The sequence below is a fragment of the Canis aureus genome, chromosome 7 (genome assembly GCF_053574225.1).
Source record: "Canis aureus isolate CA01 chromosome 7, VMU_Caureus_v.1.0, whole genome shotgun sequence".
Lineage (NCBI taxonomy): Eukaryota > Metazoa > Chordata > Mammalia > Carnivora > Canidae > Canis > Canis aureus.
Genome location: NC_135617.1, coordinates 55,068,334 through 55,088,475, shown reverse-complemented (window position 1 = coordinate 55,088,475; position 20,142 = coordinate 55,068,334). Strand labels below are relative to the sequence as shown.

The 20,142-nt window shown below is 35.1% G+C and overlaps 1 long non-coding RNA gene across 1 annotated transcript; it reads left to right on the top strand.

The window, feature by feature from the left end:
* The first annotated feature begins 368 nt into the window (after positions 1–368).
* LOC144316869 (uncharacterized) lies at positions 369–19,919 on the top strand. The gene is made up of 3 exons (XR_013382705.1): positions 369–778; positions 12,877–13,066; positions 19,712–19,919. It is a non-coding gene; the product is annotated as an uncharacterized LOC144316869 (long non-coding RNA).
* Positions 19,920–20,142: the final 223 nt, after the last annotated feature.

Genomic DNA, 20,142 nt, shown 5'->3' with positions numbered 1-20,142 from the left:
TGAGCAAGAAAGAACTTTTAGTATTCCCTTGTAAATATTGGCTGCCATGAAATACTTGTAATACTGACAAATTCCTACAATATATATGACTATATTGTAATTAGTAATACCATAGGTATATTAGTAAAAATGTTGTCTCAGTTGGTTATGTTTTTTTATTATTATTATTGTCATCCTTATTGTCTAATGATAAACTACTGATAATGTTGCTTCATTTTGCTTTTTTTACTGTACTCTGTTGAGGATACTTAGTTAATATAACAGAATATGTTGTTAGATTTTACATTTTTGGACTATAATTTTCTATTAGCTAGAATTAGACATAAATGTATTGTGGTTCAAATATTTCAAAGAAGATACAGAAATAATATGCACAATATTTATTTGAACTATGATTATCGCTACTGGTGATTTATTTTTTCATAGGTAAGTAGTGGAGAGTTAACATGGTGGATTGAACATCAGGTTTTTATTGCCACCCCATTCCCTAAACCCGTCAATATTTGGGTACAAATATAAAAAGGAGAGAACATCAAAACTTCAAAATCTGGAGACTCACTGGATAAGAAGTTGCTGAGTTAGCAGAACACAAATAAGTGGAACACTATAGTGAAGACGCTCAGAAGCATCTGATTCATGATATAGAACCGAAGGAAATCTCAGGAAATGGAGACACCAGTACTTCTGAAATAGCAGTGTGGATTGGAATAAAAAAAAAATGAGATTCTGTTGAAAGTCTACTATTTAGAGAAATCTATCTTCCATTATAATCACCCAGGTAACTACCTTTTTCTCCTCTTAATAGAAGACTAAAACTTTAGTCTTTGGACTGGTTAATCCAAGGAGTATTCATGCTTCAGGGAAACCAAGCATAGCTGAAGGAGGGATGCCATACTAAATACACAAGGGCTACTTGAATGCCTGCACCTCTGTTTCCCTTCTGTGGTCAACCTCTGGAATTCTGGAAGGTGGTTTGTGTTTCACAGTCAGAGGTTTGAAATATTTCTTTCTGGATAAATTAGGCAGCCAAAAAGAACATATCTATATAAATTAACAGATGACAATGTTCTAATTATATAGTTAAGTTCTCGCAAAATTACCCCAATATGATACTTTCCAGTCATGCGTATGCACAGCAAACTTTTGGTCTACACTTTAGTGTCCTATTCTTAAATGTGAATATACAATCAGAATCACCAGGAATTGGATGAAATCTTCTAATACCATTTGAAGTCAAAGTGTCCATCAATTGATGAATGGATAAAGGAGATGTGGTATATCTATGCATTGTAATATTCTTCAGCCATAAAAAAGAATGAAATCTTACCATTTGAAAAGACATGGATGGACCTAGAGAGTATAATATGAACTGAAGTAAGTCTGTCAGAGAAAGACAAATACTGTATGATTTTACTGATATGTCCAATTTAATAAACAAAACAAACAAGAAAAGGTAAAAAATAAGAGAGAGAGCAAGAAACAGACTCTTAATTATAGGGAACAAACTGGTTACTAGAAGGGAGATGATGGGGGAATGGATTAAATAGGTGATGGGGATTAAGAGTGCACTTGTCATCATGACCACAGGGTGATGTATGGAAGTGTTGAATCACTATATTGTATACCTGAAACTAATGAAACACTGTATGTTAATTAATTGGAATTAAAGTAAATCTTAAATAAACAAAATAATATATATAAAGGAAAGGAAATCAGAGGTAATAGGGACAATATAAGGATCAGAAGAAAAATTTAAAACTTTTATAATTACTATACTTTGAGAGATAGGAGATGATATAATGAAACAAGAACAGACTACTAAATGTCCATCCAAAAAAAAAAAAATGTCCATCCACAGATAATGGATAAATACACACACATACACACACACACACTCAATGGAATATTATTCAGTTTTAAAAAAGAAAATTCTGACAACATGAACAAACCTCAAGGATGTCACTCTAAGTGGAATAAGCTAGATTTAGAAAGAAATACTGTATGATCTCACAGATATGTGATATCTAAAATAGTCAAACTCACAGAAACAGGGTAGAATGGTGGTTGCCAAAGGCTGAAGGGAAAGCAAAATGAGTAAGATGTTGGTCAAGGATTATAGTTTGTTATGCAAATCGAATAACATAATATATCTAATACATAGTTGTGAATACAGTTAACAAAACTATATCGTATACCTGAAATTTACTAGCAGAGTAGATCTTAAGTGTTCTCACCACACACACACACACACACAGTAACTATGTGAAGTGATGAATATGTTAATTAGCTTGATTGTTGTGATTATTTTACAGTGTGTATGTGTATGAAAACATAACTGTACACAGTAAGTATACATAATTTTCATAAATTCATAAATTACATAAATTTCATTTCTCAATTTTACCTCAAAGTTGGTGGGAAGAACAAGATATTAGCAAGAATATTGAGGGAACAAAAAAATAATTTTAGAAAATGAAAATAAGTGATAGTGGAATCTTCAAAAAATAAGCAGAAGCTTCAGAAGATAAAGTTGAAGGAAGCTCTCTGGAAGTAGAACAGCATTGACAACAAAGGAAATGAAAATGAAAGAAAAAATAAAGGAAATAAGAGGAAATATCAAGGGGTTCAATGTTTAAATATCCCTCCCCCCCAAAAAAAAGAACAGAAAATTGAGAGGAAATTTTCAAAAATAATTTTAAAACTTCCAGAATTAAAGGGTTGAGTTTAAGACTAAGAAACTCTACCAGGAGGTGTGCCTGGGTGGCTCAGTCAGTTAAAGTTCTGCCTTTTGCTCAGGTTATTATCCCAGAGTCCTGGGATCAAGCGCCGCTTGGGTTACCTGCTCATGGGGTAGTCTGCTTCTCTTTTCCCCATGCCCTTCCTCCTTGCTCCTGCTCTCTCAAATAAATAAATAAAATCTTAAAAAAAAAAAAAAAAGAAAGAAACTCTACTGAATGGCTGCTCAGTGATTGAAGAAAACAGAACCTCCAGTGTACAACATCATCATGAAAAGTGAAAAAAGCTACCAATATCCATTTTTTTATGAAAAGTTAAACTTTTAATATTTTTGAAAAAAATAGATGAGTATCTTACAAAATCGGTGTAAAAAACATTTCTTAGGTAACACAAAAAAACAAAAAAAACAACAAAAAAAATCAACACATTAGAATGCATCAAAATTTAAATTATTTGTATAAAAATCCATCATTTGAATACTAAAAAAAGTAAGCCATGAACAAGGTAAAAGTATTTTCAAAGCATATACCTTACAAAGAATTACTATATAGAATATATAAAGAACTTCTGTAAATGATTAAAAAAATACATGCCCCCCCCCCCACACATTGCTACTGTAAGTAAACAATAAAGAAGGCAGTAATACTAAGGAGGAATTGCCAAATGGCCAAGTAACATGTGAAAATATTTGCCACTTACTAATAATTAAAGGAATAAACGTTTAAACATAATAGGGTATCATTTGCAAATTTTAAAAAATGCAAGTGTTTTAAGGATATGGAGAAACTGGGAGTGTGTAAACCAATCCTGCCAGTTTGAAGAGTAATTAGGCAATCCCCAGTAAAGATGAAAATACAAATTATCTTTGTCCCAGAAACATTAGTCCCAGAAAATGCTGGTGCATGCTTACAAGGACATGTGTAAAAATATTCACTATAACAATGTTTGTAATGGTGAAAAATTGGAAGCAGTCTAAAAATAAAAATAAAGGGCCATGAATAAGAGAGTGAATATTTACTGTTGGGGAATGGATTAGTTCACAGTTATTGAATTGACTATTTTTATTGCCTGATTGTCTTTATTCAGATATCCAATTAATTTGGTGAAAGAATATATGCTCAATTGAAGATTTTTTCAAAACTTGTGCAATCATCTAAGAGAAGGCAATGGCATTTTTATAGTCACTTAAGTAGAGTCACTTTGCTCCACTTTTAAGGGGAAATATCACCATTTTAAAGAGTGTTTTATTTATCTCTGAAGGGCATTTGCAGGAAGCCCTGCAGCCCTCTCTCCTGTCTTCTGTACCACACCCATGTTTTCTGACTAAATAGGCATAATTTGCATATTTATCCACATGCATGCAGGAATTGGCTAAGATGAAATAAAAGGCAAATAAAATGCTGCTTCTTGAGTTAAAGTATTAGTTATTCAAAACTATATTATTTAGGGAAAGCCTATTTATTTTTTATACATTCTATTATTCAAAGCTCACTATATACATACTACTATGTTTAAAACGTAATTATCTTAAACCACTTAATAGACATATTGATGTAACAGATAGAGAGTTTACACACCCACAGCTCATAAGAATCAAGTAAATCCCCCTATTCTATTCCAGGGCCCTGTAGACATCACCACATAAAGACTGCAGAACGGATATTAATTACTGCAAAGTCCATTATCACAATGATGAGGGCAAGGCTCCACATGGTTTTCCTCTTTCATATGGGGTCTTCATGATTTTCCCAATGCTTCCAGGGGCAATGGAATATTTGAAGGGCAGAATTAGTGATAACACTAAGGAACACAGGGTTGTTCCATGTGAATAGAACACATAACAAGAGTTACAGAAGGTCAGAAAAAGGAGGGAAAGATTTCTGAAGATTGGAACCACAAAGACCATTTCAAGATAAATCATCAGGATTTAAGTAAATAGAGAAAAAGGAGATGGTGTTTCACTGCTAGTAAGTTTCCTAAGAATTTAGGGGATTGGTAACTCACAGAATATTGCTTAATTCTTTATTGAATAGATTTTCTTTCATTGAGAATCCATTATGTCCTATGAACTAGGCTAGCACTTATCATAGCTTATTATATTTACCCCTTAGAAAATCCCTGCAAGAAATGTATTGCTGCTACCTCTTTATAGATAAGGAAAAAGGAGTTCTATGTCGTTAAGTCATTGGTGAACTAAAGGCCACACAACTAGTAAGGGACACAGCTGATATTTGTACTTGTACCTCATGGACCACTACACACATTCTCCATAGGAACAGTAAAACTTTAATCTGTAATAATTTGTATCGCTGATGAGCATCTTTCATTACAAGGAAGTTAGTTTAAAAAGTTTTTCACAACCGGAGGGTATTATGCTGAGTGAAGTAAGTTAGTTGGAGAAGGACAATCATCACATGGTAATATAAGAAATATTGGAAATATAAGAAATAGTGAAAGGGATTATAAAGGAAAGGAGGGGAACTGAGTGGGAAAAATTAGAGAGGGAGACAAACCATGAGAGACTCCTACTGGGAAACAAACAAAGGTTGTGGAAAGGAAGGTGGGAAGAGGGTTGGGGTAACTGGGTGACAGGCACTGAGGAGGGCACTTGATGGGATGAGCTCTAGGTATTGTACTATATGTTGGCAAATCGAACTTCAATAAAAAGAAATGAAAAAAAAATTCACAAAAAGCTAGAACAAGACCTATAATCACAGGGAACAAACTGATAGTTGCCAGAGGGAAGGGTGGTGGTGGGGGATGGATAAACTGGGGAAGGGGTATGGGAGATACAGGCTTCTGGTTATGGAATCAATAAGTCACAGAAATAAAGGGCACAGGATAGGGAGTATAATCAATGAAATTGTAATAGCTTTGTATAGTGAACAGATGCTACACTTCTGAGCATTGCATAATATACAGAGAAGTTGAATCACTATGTTGTATACCTAAAAATAATGTTAACATTGTGTCCATAATATTCAAGTCAGATGAAATTATAAAAAAAAAATTTACATAGACAAAGAAAACCCCTTGTTTTTCCAAATTTGTCGGTCATGATAATCTTTAATATACTACTGCAAAAAGCAAGTTGCATATCTGCAATACTATATAGCAAAGTAGTAATAGTGAATACCTCTAAAGAATGATGGATTTATAATTTCATTATACTTGTAGTTCAGATAATTCTCTACTGTTATTATTATTATGTTATTAAACAATTGTCAAGTGAAACTTTAATAAAAATTCCTTCTTTTATTTTAAAAACTATTTCTTGAACATTTTTCTTTTCCCATTAAATTTTGTGCTAATTCTTTTTTGTGACCATTAACTATTAAAGTTGGCTATCATTGTCCTGTTAGAGAGGGCTGCTGTCTGAAAAGTTAGATAGCCAGCCTCCTTCAATTAATTACAATTAATGAACTACAATGTGCTTGTGGATATTATTACCCTAGTAGCTTTGTTTTGATGTGCTCTAGTTTATCTACAACACCTATTAAAAAAGTGTTATGCCAGATATAAACATACTATTCTATACATGATCTGTCTTTTGGGTTATTTAGCATATTGGACTATGGCAATTCTGAGAAAATTTAAAAAACCCTAATAATTAATATACTCCCATCGATTAGCAAATATGAGAATAAAATTAAAGGTTACAAAAGGTTTTCCTCCTATGATGGATAGGTCTTTTTATTCTGAGATAAGAAGATGGGAAAAATAAGATGCTTTATATCCAAAGGGATATACTTTTTTCCAAGATCCACTGAGGAATTTCACCTACCAGCGCAGCTGGTAAGATACAGGCAAACCTCCAGAAAAGCTGTGAACCCCTCTTGCTGATGCTGGGCAAAAAATCGGGGTGATTTTTATGCTGGGGCAGGCGCTGAGAGAACCTGAGGCCCAAGAGAGAACTTGCAGAAGTCCAGCCTTCCTCCAGGAAACTCCACCACACCAATGGAAGGGACGAAATAGAAATTTGGTCCCTCAAGGAAATACCATATGGGCCTGACCTATCTAGCAAAGACGATCTCTCCTGTAGGGGAAAAACAAAGTGATAAGTGACAATCTGCTACCCCAGCTGGGTAGAAGGAGGCTGGAGAAATCAATTTATCCCACCAACACCTGGAATACCAAGTTGGGAGCTCTAGCCTGGATGATGGTGGCAGGGGTGGGATGAGAGTGGGGGTGGAGAGGGGCTAGTAGGGAAAAGGCAGATAAGAATTTAAAATTGTGTTAAAGGGATTGCATTCAGCAGAACCATAAACCTCTGGGAATGGTGATATCCCTGGCAGGTCCAAGTGCACCCTCAATGTACTGGGTGCTAAACCTATACTTAGCCTCCATTCTGCGCTGACTCCTTGTGAGTGCTCCTGAGTGAGCTTGTGAGAAGGAACACAAAAAGAAAACAGGCCCCAGTTGGTGGACAAAGGACAAAGGACAAACTTGAGCTATACTGCCACCTTCTGGGAAACAAAAGAGAGGTTTCTAACAGCCAGCTGGATGCATTCTATGAACAGGAGTAGATACAAAAGATTAGATTAGAAATTTCCCCACAAGAGGAAACAAAAGAGTGAAGCAGTGATACACTTTCATAGGGGAGCACAAACAGAAAATCCTGAGGTAATAACAGCTCTATAGAAATAACACTTCATTTGCTAAAGGCAAGGGACAAAGAGTTAAGATGTCAGCTACTTCAAATGCAAAAGCAGAAATGCATAACTATGCATAATATGAAAAATCAAGATATACAGTATCACGAAAAATGGTAATTCAGCAACAAAGCTCAAAGACATGGAATATTGTGATCTAACTGATAAAGAATTAGAACTGTTATGAAGAAGCTCAGCAAGTTACAAGAGAACTCAGGAAGACAATTAAATAAATCAGGGATAAAATACATGAACAGAATGAGCTCTTTACCAAAGAGATTAAAATCACAAAGAACGAACATAATAGAAATTCTGGAGTTGGAAAAATCGATGAATGAAATGAAGAATGCAACAGAGAACGTGTGCAGCAGGGCAGGCCAGATGGAAGAAAGAACACATGACTTGGAAGTTAGGAATTTTGAAATAACAGAGAAAAGAAAAGGAAACTTAGATTAAAACGAGTGAAGAAAGCCTACGGGAGCTAGTGGATTCCATCAGAGAGATAAATATCTGGGGTCCCTGGGTGTCTCAGTTGTTTGAGCATCTGACTCTTGATTTGGTTCAGGTCACAACCTCAGGTTCATTAGAATGAGCCCTGTGTCAGGCTCCATGCTCAGCTGGGAGTCTGCTTGTGATTGTCTCCCTCTCCCTCTGCCCCCCCCCCCCGGTCCATCCCATCACCCCCTCTCTTAAATGAATAAATAAATATTAAAAAAAGAAAATTTAAATATCAGAATGATGACGATTCCAGAAGAAGAGAGGGAGAAGGAGGCAGAGTATATTTAAAGAAGTATTAGCTACAAACTTCCCCAGCCAGGGAAAGAATTGGATGTACAAGTCCACGAAGCTAATAGGACACCCTCAATGCAAAAAGACCTTCTCCAAGATACCATTTTATAATAAAATGGTAAAAAATTAATGATAACGAATCTTAAGGCAGCTGGCAGGGAAAAAGGGACCCCCCCCCACCATTAGACTGTTACCTGATTTCCCAGAAGAAACTCTACAGGCCAGGAGAGAATGAAGTGGCATGTTTAAAGTATTGAAAGATATAAATTCCAGACAATAATACTTTTTCTGGCAAAATTCTCCTGCACATATGAGGGAGAATTAAAGTCTTTCTCAGACAAAAGCTAAGAAAGTTCACCACCACTAGATCTGCACACAAGAAATGCTGGAAATTTTTCAAGTTGAAGTGAAAAGATGTTAATCAGTGACTTGAAACATAGGAAAGTGCACAATGCATTACAATCTACAGTCAGACTTAGAAGAATGTAACTTTGTATTAGGATAGTGTATTAACCACTCAACTATGATAAAATAAAGGAAATTGTCAACTTTTGATGTTTATGGGCTCTACTCCTGGGAGCCCAAGGAAGCTATATTTCAGCATTTACCAAGGTCACAATGACTCAATAAAACCTTGAAGTACGGGCTCTTTTTCTGTCCTGAGCACATATTATACCCTATGTTTCACTTAAACATAAAAAAGAGCATTCCAAACATAAAGAGAAGAAAAAGAGGGGGAAGAACCTCCACAAGATTAGTTTTAGTCTTGCGAATACTAGCGGCTTAAGATAAAGTCTGCAACTTTCTGAAATGTCCTTTGTCTAAGGATTTTTAACTTCCTATATAAAAAGATGCGTATAACCCTTCCTCAAATCTTCCTTCCCTGGAGTACTGTTTTGTGAGGATTATGTGTCCTAGGTAGCTGTCCTAACTTGAGGTTGAATAAAACTTTTTTTTAGAAATTCTAAAACATTTAATTTGTGTCATTTCTTAGCATAGTTGGTGGGATATAAAAGCAAGTCCCTGAGAACACCTCAGGGTCACCTGGAGCTTAGCACTCAGTACCAGCTCCTCTGACTTTTCAGCACCTCACGATGTATCTGGTAGTTCTGCTATCTGGACCTCCGCCATCTGAGCTGATGGTCCTGACTTTTACTGGAGCAGTGAGGTTCCTGCTAATGTTCTCTAGGTGGAAATAGCCTAGAGGTTTGGAATTGATGAGTTGGCTGTTTTAATTTGGCATTACACTAATTGATGTTATTAATATAATAAGGCTTGAGTCAAATGTTGGGCTAGAAATATGAGAGATTAAATCACCCAGCTGCAAGAAAAGTGACACTTTCTCCTTCCAGCTGAACTGCACTTTCAGGTTACTAAAAGCTAGAGGATGTATCTGAGGGTATTCCTGAGACACATAGTGGTCTCATAAGAATTTTCCATCTCATGAGGTAATGAACGATTGGCTCATCTGAGGATGCACACATAAAGATGGATCTTCCAGTGCTCCGAGCCCCCTGGATGGCCTTAGACCTCACTGGGAGAAACTGAAGCACATAAGAGAGTGTACCACGGCCATTATTTGGAAGTGACACTCACAAACAACACCCTCTTGATCCACTAGATACCATCCATAAATTTTATTCAAACTTATAACTGAAATGAAAAACAAATAGGAGACCCCATTTTAAAACCTGAACAGGTCCAGGGAAACTAACAATCACCCCTAGCAAACTAGCAGACTTTCTGTACAATACATACGGAGTTTATACTGGCAAGTGCTTACTTAAGTGAGAAAATTAAGTATAACTCGAATCTCAGATGGACCAAATGGGGTTCTTTTGACATGCCTGAATTAGTTTTCTTGCACACACAATTAGAGGAAGTTGGCTATAAGTCTAAGCAACCAGAAACTAGGAATCTATTTAGTTCAGTCAATGGAGCTCCCAACTTTTGAGAAAAACCAGTTTTCATAGAAGCACTCTGGGCTTCATTTGGCTTATTTGTTGCTATAGCCTTTGGTATCTTTGCACGAAACTGGCCATGTTCTAATTGGAAAATAGAAAATAACTAATGGATCCATAAATTATGATGGTATCTTGCAATTAGGTTTAATGAAAGAGAGATTTTGGAAATTGGGTCACAAATATTAGTGAAACAAGGCTTCTATATTTATTTTTATTGGGTATTTACTTAGGAAAACTAAATATTAGTCCAGATAGCAGAACTATCAGATACATCGTGAAGTGCTGAAAAGTCAGAGTGAAAGATATAAGTGAAAGATTTAGCTTATATCTTGTTTGTGTTTATGCATCCATAATGTGAACTATTTTCTTCAGCTCCAGATACCATTGCTAAAATTAATTTGTAAAGGAGCTCTACTTAATTGGTTTAAAGACAAGCACTTGCAAAAAATTGGGCATTCTAAAACTCAGAAAGATAAGAACTAACCCAACTGTTTTTCAAGTTCATGTGCTCTGGGATAATCTTTGATAAACTGAAATTCAAGGTTATTGGTCTAATTAAACTAGCCATCTCTTTAGAGTTATCAACATTAAATATAAAACTTTTATTTTACCAAGGTTTACTAAAAGTCAAATATCTCGTGTTATTTCTGTTGCAATTTATCAACAACAATGACTTAAAATAATGGTTGATTTTGTCTATCTCATGCAGTATTCACAAGTAATTGTTAAGAGCAAATAGTTTGAATTAAAAAAAAAAGGATTATAAGTAAACCTTTAAATAGCTTCCAAAATCTTTGGTAACCTGGATCTTTGAAGTTTTCCTAAGTGTAATAAATTGGGTTAAATTCATTGGATATCTAAGTCTTTCCAAATAAGATAAAGTATTGAAACATTAATTACTAAACATGTTTGTCTGCTTTTGCATTTTACAGAGTAACTAAAGATAAATTTGGTTCTTTTTTTATTTAATGATTTTATTTATGTATTCATGAGAGATACAGAGAGAGAGGCAGAGACACAGGCAGAGGGAGAAGGAGGCTCCATGCAGGGAGCCCAACAGGGGATTTGACATCAACAGGGAGACCAGGGAACACATCCTGGGCTGAAGGCAGCTCTAAACTGCTAAGCCACTGGGGCTGCCTGATACATTTGGTTCTGCTAGCAAACATGTTTCATGCTTTATTGAAAGTTGTACTATGAAAAAAACACATGTTTCTAGAGATATATTCATAAATTTGCCCATCTAAAGAAGTCTGGTATAATAGATAGTTCACAGTTGTTACTAGTTAGTTTTCTTTGGAGATTAAGTTTTTGAATTATTAAAATTTTGATAAATGTGATTGAGAATACTGGAAATGATAATAAAAGCAAATTTGTATAGGAAAGTAGATATGTGAGAAAGGTACAGGGAATGAGAATAGATTGTTGTTGATTTAAAAAATAATTTTGTTTGGAAATGAGACATTGTTTAGAGAGGGAAAATTTAGTACAAAAATCTAAATGAAAAGGAAAAGTGGTAAAAGATTTGTGAAAGAGAATTTTTGGGAAATAATTTTATGCATGGTCATAAAGACTAAGCTAAGCTAAGTCTTAGCTAAGACAGCTAAGACTGGGATAAATAAATTTTAAAAGTACACAAATATAAGATTGGAAATTGCTTTTTCTCTTTGTTAAAAAAAGACAAGTTTCTTGGATTGTTGGCCTACCCTTAATAAGAAATTATAAACAAAGTTTTTTTCTTTATTTGTCCAGAAAAACAAGGCTTCTATATTTATTTTTATTGGGTATTTACTTAGGAAAACTAAATCTTCTCAAAATTAAAGGAGATAAGTTTTGCTAAGAACTAGATAACCTTCTGTATAATTTCTTATGGCCATGTTGGTTAAATGGATAACGAAGCTCTAAGTTTTGTAATGATCTGGTAACCCTATTTAGGCATGTGCTTTAGAACTGTCTGAAGTTCTTAAAAACTTCCCAAATATTCAAATTTAAATGAAGTCTTTTTGACTAATTAGGCTTATTTATTTAGTATGTTAAACTGCATGAGAAGTGTTGTCAGGTAAGGGATGATAAACGTTCTTAGGTTATATTGTATGAGTGAATGCTATAACTGTTCTAGAAATCATGTAAAATTTCCAAGGTCTTAATGTGTTCTGGTATAGTGTCATCAGTTGAAATTCTAATCATTAAAATGTGTGTCACAAAAATACCCAAATGGCCTTGCATGTAATGACTTCTCATCAGATTTTTAGGCATGGCCATTTCTGAGTTTTTGCCATTTACAGTTATTATTCTGAGGCTCTTGCAAATGTATTTCAACTTCAAAGATATTCATGAAAAGACCTTTTAATGAATACAGACTTCTGATACCTTTTAGTTTATAAAACTAAACTGGGTAAGACCTTCCAGAACTAATGGAAACCCTGCATTCAAACAGAACAAGAATTAATAACACAGGACTGAGTGAATTTGAAAAAGATGATTAGAGTTTTAATGACTCTTGTTTTAAACATTGCTGTTTCATTCATGTTTGATCTTCCATATTTAATGAAATGTTTTTTCTTAAGCTATCTACGACTTATAGAAATTTGATAAAATATTCCTTTGTAAACAAATTGAAGCGTTTATCTTTCTCCCTAACTTTTCCCTCAGGAATTTCAAAGCTTTCAGTGAGTATGTTCATGGCAATTAGTTATTCGCATAAGTTCAGTAAGAATCTCTTCTCCTCGTAACAGGACACAATTGGAAATACTGGTTATATTTACCAAGGCTTTGACTGGATGTCATATTTGAGAGAGACATGCATAGACTTGGACACGACCAGACAGTTTTAAGGAATGAAGACTGACTTTATGGAATCAGTAGAGCCTGTTGGAAATGTTTGTCCTCATAACTTGCCTACAGAGCTCCCAGCAGCCTCACCAGGTGGGTTAGAGAATGTTGTTACTTCCTGACAGATGCAAGAACTTTAGGATATTTTCGGGACCTTAGGAAGAGAGGAGTTCACCCAAATTTACAAGAATTACAGGCAAGTCTGATGACAAAGTTTGGCTTCTGATTTTCAGAGGCTATTACACATTAAATATAAAAATCCTTATAACAAGTTCCAGCAAAGCAATTTTAAAAGAACCTATATGGTCAATTGCTGCCCCTGCTGTGCTTATGTAAATAATTATGCTAAGTTTGTTTAAGCTGGTTTTGTTTTATAAGTTAGTCTTGATTTGGCTATCCTTGACAGAAATGAGGGTGATTTTAGAGAAATACTGGGTTCCAATAATACACCTTTGTAGATATTGGATTCTGGTTCTGATTGTCTTTGAATGTTTGTTGTTTGCCTATAAAACTGGACTGAACCTTGAATTCTGGCTTCCTCCAAACTAAGACTTCCAATTCTCTTGAGAACTAAACTGAGAACCAAAACTGCCCTTTTCCCCAAAGCTCTGCAGACTGAAGCTAGACATTTGAGGTAAACTTCAGAGAAATTCCCACAATAGTTTATGTATAGACAGTCCTCATGCCTGTAGCCTTATGGGCCACTCAAAAGGATCAACAGAGACATTTGAATGACAAACTAGAAATATCCATCAGATTTCCACTGCCTGCTCCCACTCTATCTGAGGGTGCTTCAAACCTGACATCTATAAATCTTCTCATTGGCTGCTGTTGGGACTCGGACACTTGATTTACCATTGGCTCCAACCATTAACCTGTGTTTTCTTTTGTTTCTGTGGAGATGATTTTATTAATTACCTGATTGCTTACATAACATTGGCCTAACTTTGAGAACAACCTCCTAAAATGGGATAACTGTTTAACTGAACTAGACTAAGACTGGTTTGTAAGATATGAAGCAAACCTCTTACCTAAGGTTCAGAACAGAACACTCAAACTCTAAAACTTCACCCTATTTCAGCAGGAAGTAGCATGAGAGGTCATCATCCCAATTCCTCAAGACTGAGAAATGATCATAACTCAAGGGGAAATTGAAACTGTGCCCACAGGATTAATGAGGGTGAAACTAGTAGAAAGCTTAAAGTTTGTTTTTCAATGAACTGTTTCTCCCCAATCAGCTATTGTGTCTTTTCAGATTCCACTAACAAACACTAGCTGTCTCTGCAGAAGCCTGGACTTAACCTCAACCGATATGGTTCCAACCAATAAACAAGCAAGGCCCTGCCCTCCTTACCCAAGATAACGAATCCAAGACTCCATCTAATTTATGCCAGCTGCCAGAGCATACTTATAGCCCCTTCTTGTCCCAAGATAATCTCCTGACATCAGGGGCTAAATTTTGTCTCATTCTGATGTTAATTCTCCATCCCAGATTGAACATGGGATATATGCTCCATCTTTCCTCATGTGTGGTCATGTTTCCAGGACTTTTTGTTAGGATGTATATAAAAGATTCTTTGGATTTTTCTTCTAAATCTATTCCAACACCGACTTGCTTCCTTTAAACTGTACTTATTGAAATTCTTTTAGTGTCCATGTATCTTTGTTATAAATGTTACAGCAAACATAAATCTAGACCCAAGCATACTACCCGCTGTGGTTGCCTGTCAATTGGACTTAATAGAGAGCATGCATCATTTTTAAGCTTCCCAGCATCTATTAACAAGAAGTTCCCCTCCAATGAGGAACCCCTAGATTAAATAAATAAATAAATAAATAAATATTCCTAGATATGTTTATCTAGCAATGAAGGACTTGACCGATCCAAGGCAGACAAGCTAGTCACCCTGGCATCGAGGTTCATAATATTGATCCTTAATGCTTTCTGACGAAAATTTATTGATCAAACGGGGGAAATGATAAAGGAAATGTTCAGCTTTTAGTATTTGTGTTCCCTGTTCCAGGACTCCCAGAAAAGCTATACTCTAACTAATTTACCAAGGCCCAAATGACTCAGCAAAACCTCTAATTATGAGCTCTATTTCTGTACATCTAATTATAGGCTCACACTGTACATATGTGTCATTTAAAAACTAACCAAAAAGAAGTATTTTAAACATACAGATTAAAAAAGAAAAAGAAAAAAAGCCTCCCTGGTTCCATAAGATAAAATCATATAGCCCTACATATACTAACAGCTTAAGATAAAGTCTACAACTTTCTAAAATATCCTTTGTCTAATGATTTATAACTTTTGGTATAAAAGGAGTGTATATAATCCTTCTGCAAATGTTCCTTTTCTGGAGCACTCTCTTCTTTGTGAAGATTGTGTATTCCAGGAAACTGTCCTAACTTGGACTCAAACAAAACACTCTTTCTTTTAGAAATTCCAAAATGTTAGTTCAATTTGCATTGATAATTATGGTATAATGGTTAAAGTAAAATAATAGTAAAAAAAAAAACCAAACTATAGCCACTGTACATTGTTAATGAATTCACAACATAAAAGGAAGTATATTGTGGCATCAATAATATGAAAAGGAGGAGTACATGGCTGAAGCCTTTATAGAAGATCAAAGATAAATTGCTATCAGGCTAACATGGACTGTCTTATTTAGAAGATGTTTTATATTAACCCTATGGTGACCACAAAACAAAAACCTAGAGTAGATCCACAAAAGATAAAGAAGGAAACAGAATATACTACAAGAGAAAATAACCGATCTACAAAAATAGGCAGACACAGAGGGAACAAGAAACATCAGAAATAGAATACAACCAGAAAGAAATTAAAAAGATGGCATTAGTAAATCCTTACATATCAAATAATTACTCTAAATCTAAATGGATTGAAATTACCAATCAAGAGGCACAGAGGGGCTGGATGTATAAAAATATGACCCAACTATGTGCTCTGTAAGATACCCACTTTGGAATTAAGGACAGACATAGACTCAAAGTGAAGGGATGGAAAAAATCTATTCTATGCAAATGGAGATTAAAAAAAAAATCTTTCTCTATTCCAACTGTATGCCCCGGTCCCCAACCACTAACCTTTTTTTTTTTTTTTTTGCAGATTATATTATATTTCCCTCTCTGACTTTATTATATAGGAGAGCAGGAAGGGAAAAGTAATATATTCTGTAAAAAAGCATTTGGAAACAGCAAGTCATGATCAGTGAATATTAAGCAATAATGAGTCAGTGACTTAGTGACAGATTATGCTGAAAAGTATATTAGAACTAGATTATTATAACACCAACAATAGCAACAGCTAACATTTACTGAACACTTATTATGTGCCAGGCATGCTTCTAAATGGTTTTTAGACATTATATACCATAGTTGTTAAGACAACCCTTTTAGGTAGATATAATTTATAGCTTATTGCTTCTGATGTACCCTGGCCTCAGAGACAGACCCTTGGACTGGGAGTTTTCATAAGATTCCTCAAGCCTCGAGGTGTCTGGCTCGCTCAGTTGGAGGAGCACGTGACTCTTGATCTCGGGGGTTATGAGTTTGAGCCCCAGTTGGGTGGGTTGGGTTTTAATATTAAAAAAAAGATTTTATTTACTTATTCATGAGAGACACACACAGAGAGAGAGGCAGAGACATAGGCAGAGGGAGAAGCAGGCTCCACGCAGGGAGCCTGGTGTGGGACTCGATCCCGGGACTCCGGATCACGCCCTAATCAAAGGCAGATGCTCAACTGCTGAGCCACCCAGGCGTCCCTAAAAATAAAATCTTAAAAAATATATATCTCAAGCCGAAACTGTCTCTCCTGAATCCAATTGATCCCCAAAGAAACTCATGCATCACTACAATGCCAAATGGTTCCAATGTTGGCCAACTTTTTAAAAAAATTCTTTCTTCCTGCTCAGATAAGCTTACAGAAGGATCAGCACATCCATTAGCTTGGTAATGTCTAACCAGGGAATCTGTAATGTCATCAGTATCTTTACAGTTATTTCCAATCTCTATAAGTTAATTCTCCAGGAATTTTTCTGCTTATCATGGCTTAAGGGGTATGACCACCGGTGGCAGTGGAAGGTTGGTGATTGGGTTGTTGGAGGAAGCTTCTCCCCACAAGCACTACTCTCCTAGGAAATGGTTGTCTTCTCTCTTTAGTGTCTTGTTCCTTCTCAGACCCCCAAGTAAGCAAGTCCAGAATTTGATGTGATAGTTAACAGCATGGAGATAAGTTTTGCCCCTTTCAATAAGGTTCCTTCAATAAACTGTTGGTAAATCTCTTTAGAAAAAGGAATCCTCAATCCCACTTGTTTTTGCTTAAGGACTTGGTCACCTATTTATAGCAAAATGAAGTCTCATTCAACATATTGATATCCTAACATTTATCACAATTATAGTCTCCACTTGCGTGTCTGTCTGACTTATGGTTTTCTGTTCCATGCAACAGTAATTAAATGAGAGAAAAATCACGTTTATATTTGTTCACTATTTTATTTGAAGTAGTGAGTACAGTACTTGATGAATAATAAATATCTATTCAAAAAGAAGCTCAAATGTCTAGTTCAATAATGCCATTAAAAAACAATATTAAAGGAAATTTAGTTGTAATTTAGTCATAGATATTAAAAATTTGTGAGTATTGAGATAGACAGGAATGTAGAGGTCCCAAATATACAATTAAAAATCATTAAATATAAATAAAGCCATAGAGAAATTCATGACACAGTGTAGATAGAGAATATAAGAGTTTGTTTCTGTATGAAAAGATTATAGATGCAATTAATTTTTTTTCTTTTTGAATTTTCTATACATGTGAAGACTTAATTGGTTTTTATTTTTTTATTCTTATTTTTTAAGTTTGGTAATTTGTTTATTAGTAAGGAATAGGGATAGAAATATCTCAAAAGATAAAAGGAACCCCATTCTAGTTCACATTCACTTTTCTTCTGTATTTAACAAATACTTATCAAACTTTTGGGAGGCCTTACACTGAACTAGGCACTGTGACCATAATAACTCTGATGACAGTACACAGACTCTTCTCAGGAGCTTAGGAATGAATGAGAGGCACAGAGCAATAAAAGGAATGCTATCCTGCCATATGGATAGCTAGTGTGCTGGAGAATATCTAGGAGTGAGGATTTATCCAGGTTTGGGAAATGGGGAAATTTCTGGAAGATAAAATGCTTAATTTAGGGAGAAAGGTGCTGGCCAACATGAGATCAAAAGTGTCTTCCATTTTCTTTTTTTTCTGACGAAAATACATTTTGAGTTTGCTGAAACCTTAAGACTGTTGGTAGAGAGGAGTAGAGGGGGAGGGTTTTGAGTAAATCACAATATGCTTTTGGGAAACTGACTTATACATTATGTTTCTAAGATGTGATGCTTAGAATTCCTTTGGAGCCATGACTTTTTATTTTCTACACTTCTGTCTCTCAGACACAGAGTGGTTTATTCTTCCCCTTCTTTAATTGGTTTTTAAAATGAACATTTACTATGTTAAAAGAAAAAAAATATAACAGGGGAAATAGACTTTCTTGAATTGAATTTTTAGCTGTTTGAAAAGATTTGCAGTGTTATTTATCATTGTTTACTCGAACTTCATTTTTGCTAAATTGATATGAAAATATTTGGTTACAAAAGTAAATTTATCAGCTGACAAGAGATTTTTGCTTCAGGTGCTCTAATTTGATTGGTTTAATTAGTACAAATTTATTGCTAATAGCCATGTAAAGCAGAGGAATTAACTATAAATACTAGCTGTGGCATCTTCTCTAAGCTCCCTGAGCAGAGTTAGAATTTCCTTCTGTGGGCAATCTTTACTTTACTCTTCCATTATAGCACTTAAAACATTAAAATCCTTGTTTGATTTTTTTGTACAATATCTGGTCAGTACAAAGCCAAAAGCAAGACCACTGATTTCCAACAGCCTGAGTTTGAATTCCAGCTTTGCTATTGATAAGTTGCACGACCTTGAGCAAGTTAATTAACTACTCTCACTTTCCTTATATGTAAACTGAGGGGTAAAAACATATTTAACTCATAGATTTTTTTTTTGAGAAAAGAAAATGAGATAATTTAAAATGCCTAGTATTATGCCTAGAAGGTTTATAATTATAACTATACAAGTTACTATTATAATTTATTATGGATTCTGTCCATATTATGGATTCAAGACCTTTGTTGCTCTTATTTTCTATGCCACCATAGAATTTGTATTCCTATTTTTCCCATAAATTATCTTCCCACTGGAATTAATTAATGAATTATTATTTAGCATATAAATATTTCCAACAGTATTAATTAACATATAAATATTCCCAACAGTATTTGTTGAAGGCCTTTTATAAACTCCCTCTGAGGGATTTGCTACCCCAGAACAAGAGGAAGTGAAATTCCATTTTGCTTTATGTAGTTTTGAAGTACCTGCAATGCCAACCCAAGATATTCTCTTGGCCGGCTTCCCTACTCCCTCTTTCCTTGAGACAAAGGGTCTTGCATCCATGAATTGAGAATGCCACTCATGTCATTTTATACTGGCTTCAGGTAATCTATGTGTGTAATTCCTGTGGTATAAATTTCCCCATCCCACTAAAAATAAGCAATTAGAGAAATAATGAACATATCATTGTTGCTGTGTTCTCAGTTGCCAACATTAATAAAATGGTGCAGAAATGATGGGGTTTTCCATATTTCCTTTTGTGCCAGGAATGATCGAAAAGTGCCTGTTTTGTGAAGGTACCATTTGAGTAGTGGACACAGTTTGTGCCAGATTCTCTTCACCAGCTGGTGCACCCATCCCACAGTTGTTGTGAATATTATTGACTTATGTATGCATGGCTAGTGATTCAGCTCCTCTCTTTTCCATACAACTGCCCCTGAGCTGGGATGATATGCACCTTCCAACACGCAGGAATCAATGATACTGCCATAAAAAGGCAAGTTCCCTTGTTTCAAAGTGATATTCATTTTGACATACAGCCTATGACCTAGAATATATCAGAATGAAGCTAGTCTCCAGTAGAGAACAAATTCTTGCTTATCCTTCCTCCATCCTGTTTTCCTTACTTTCCTTCTGAGAGCATTCCCCAATAAACCACCTGAATCAGAATTCCCCTCCGAGGTTCCCCTTCTGGGAA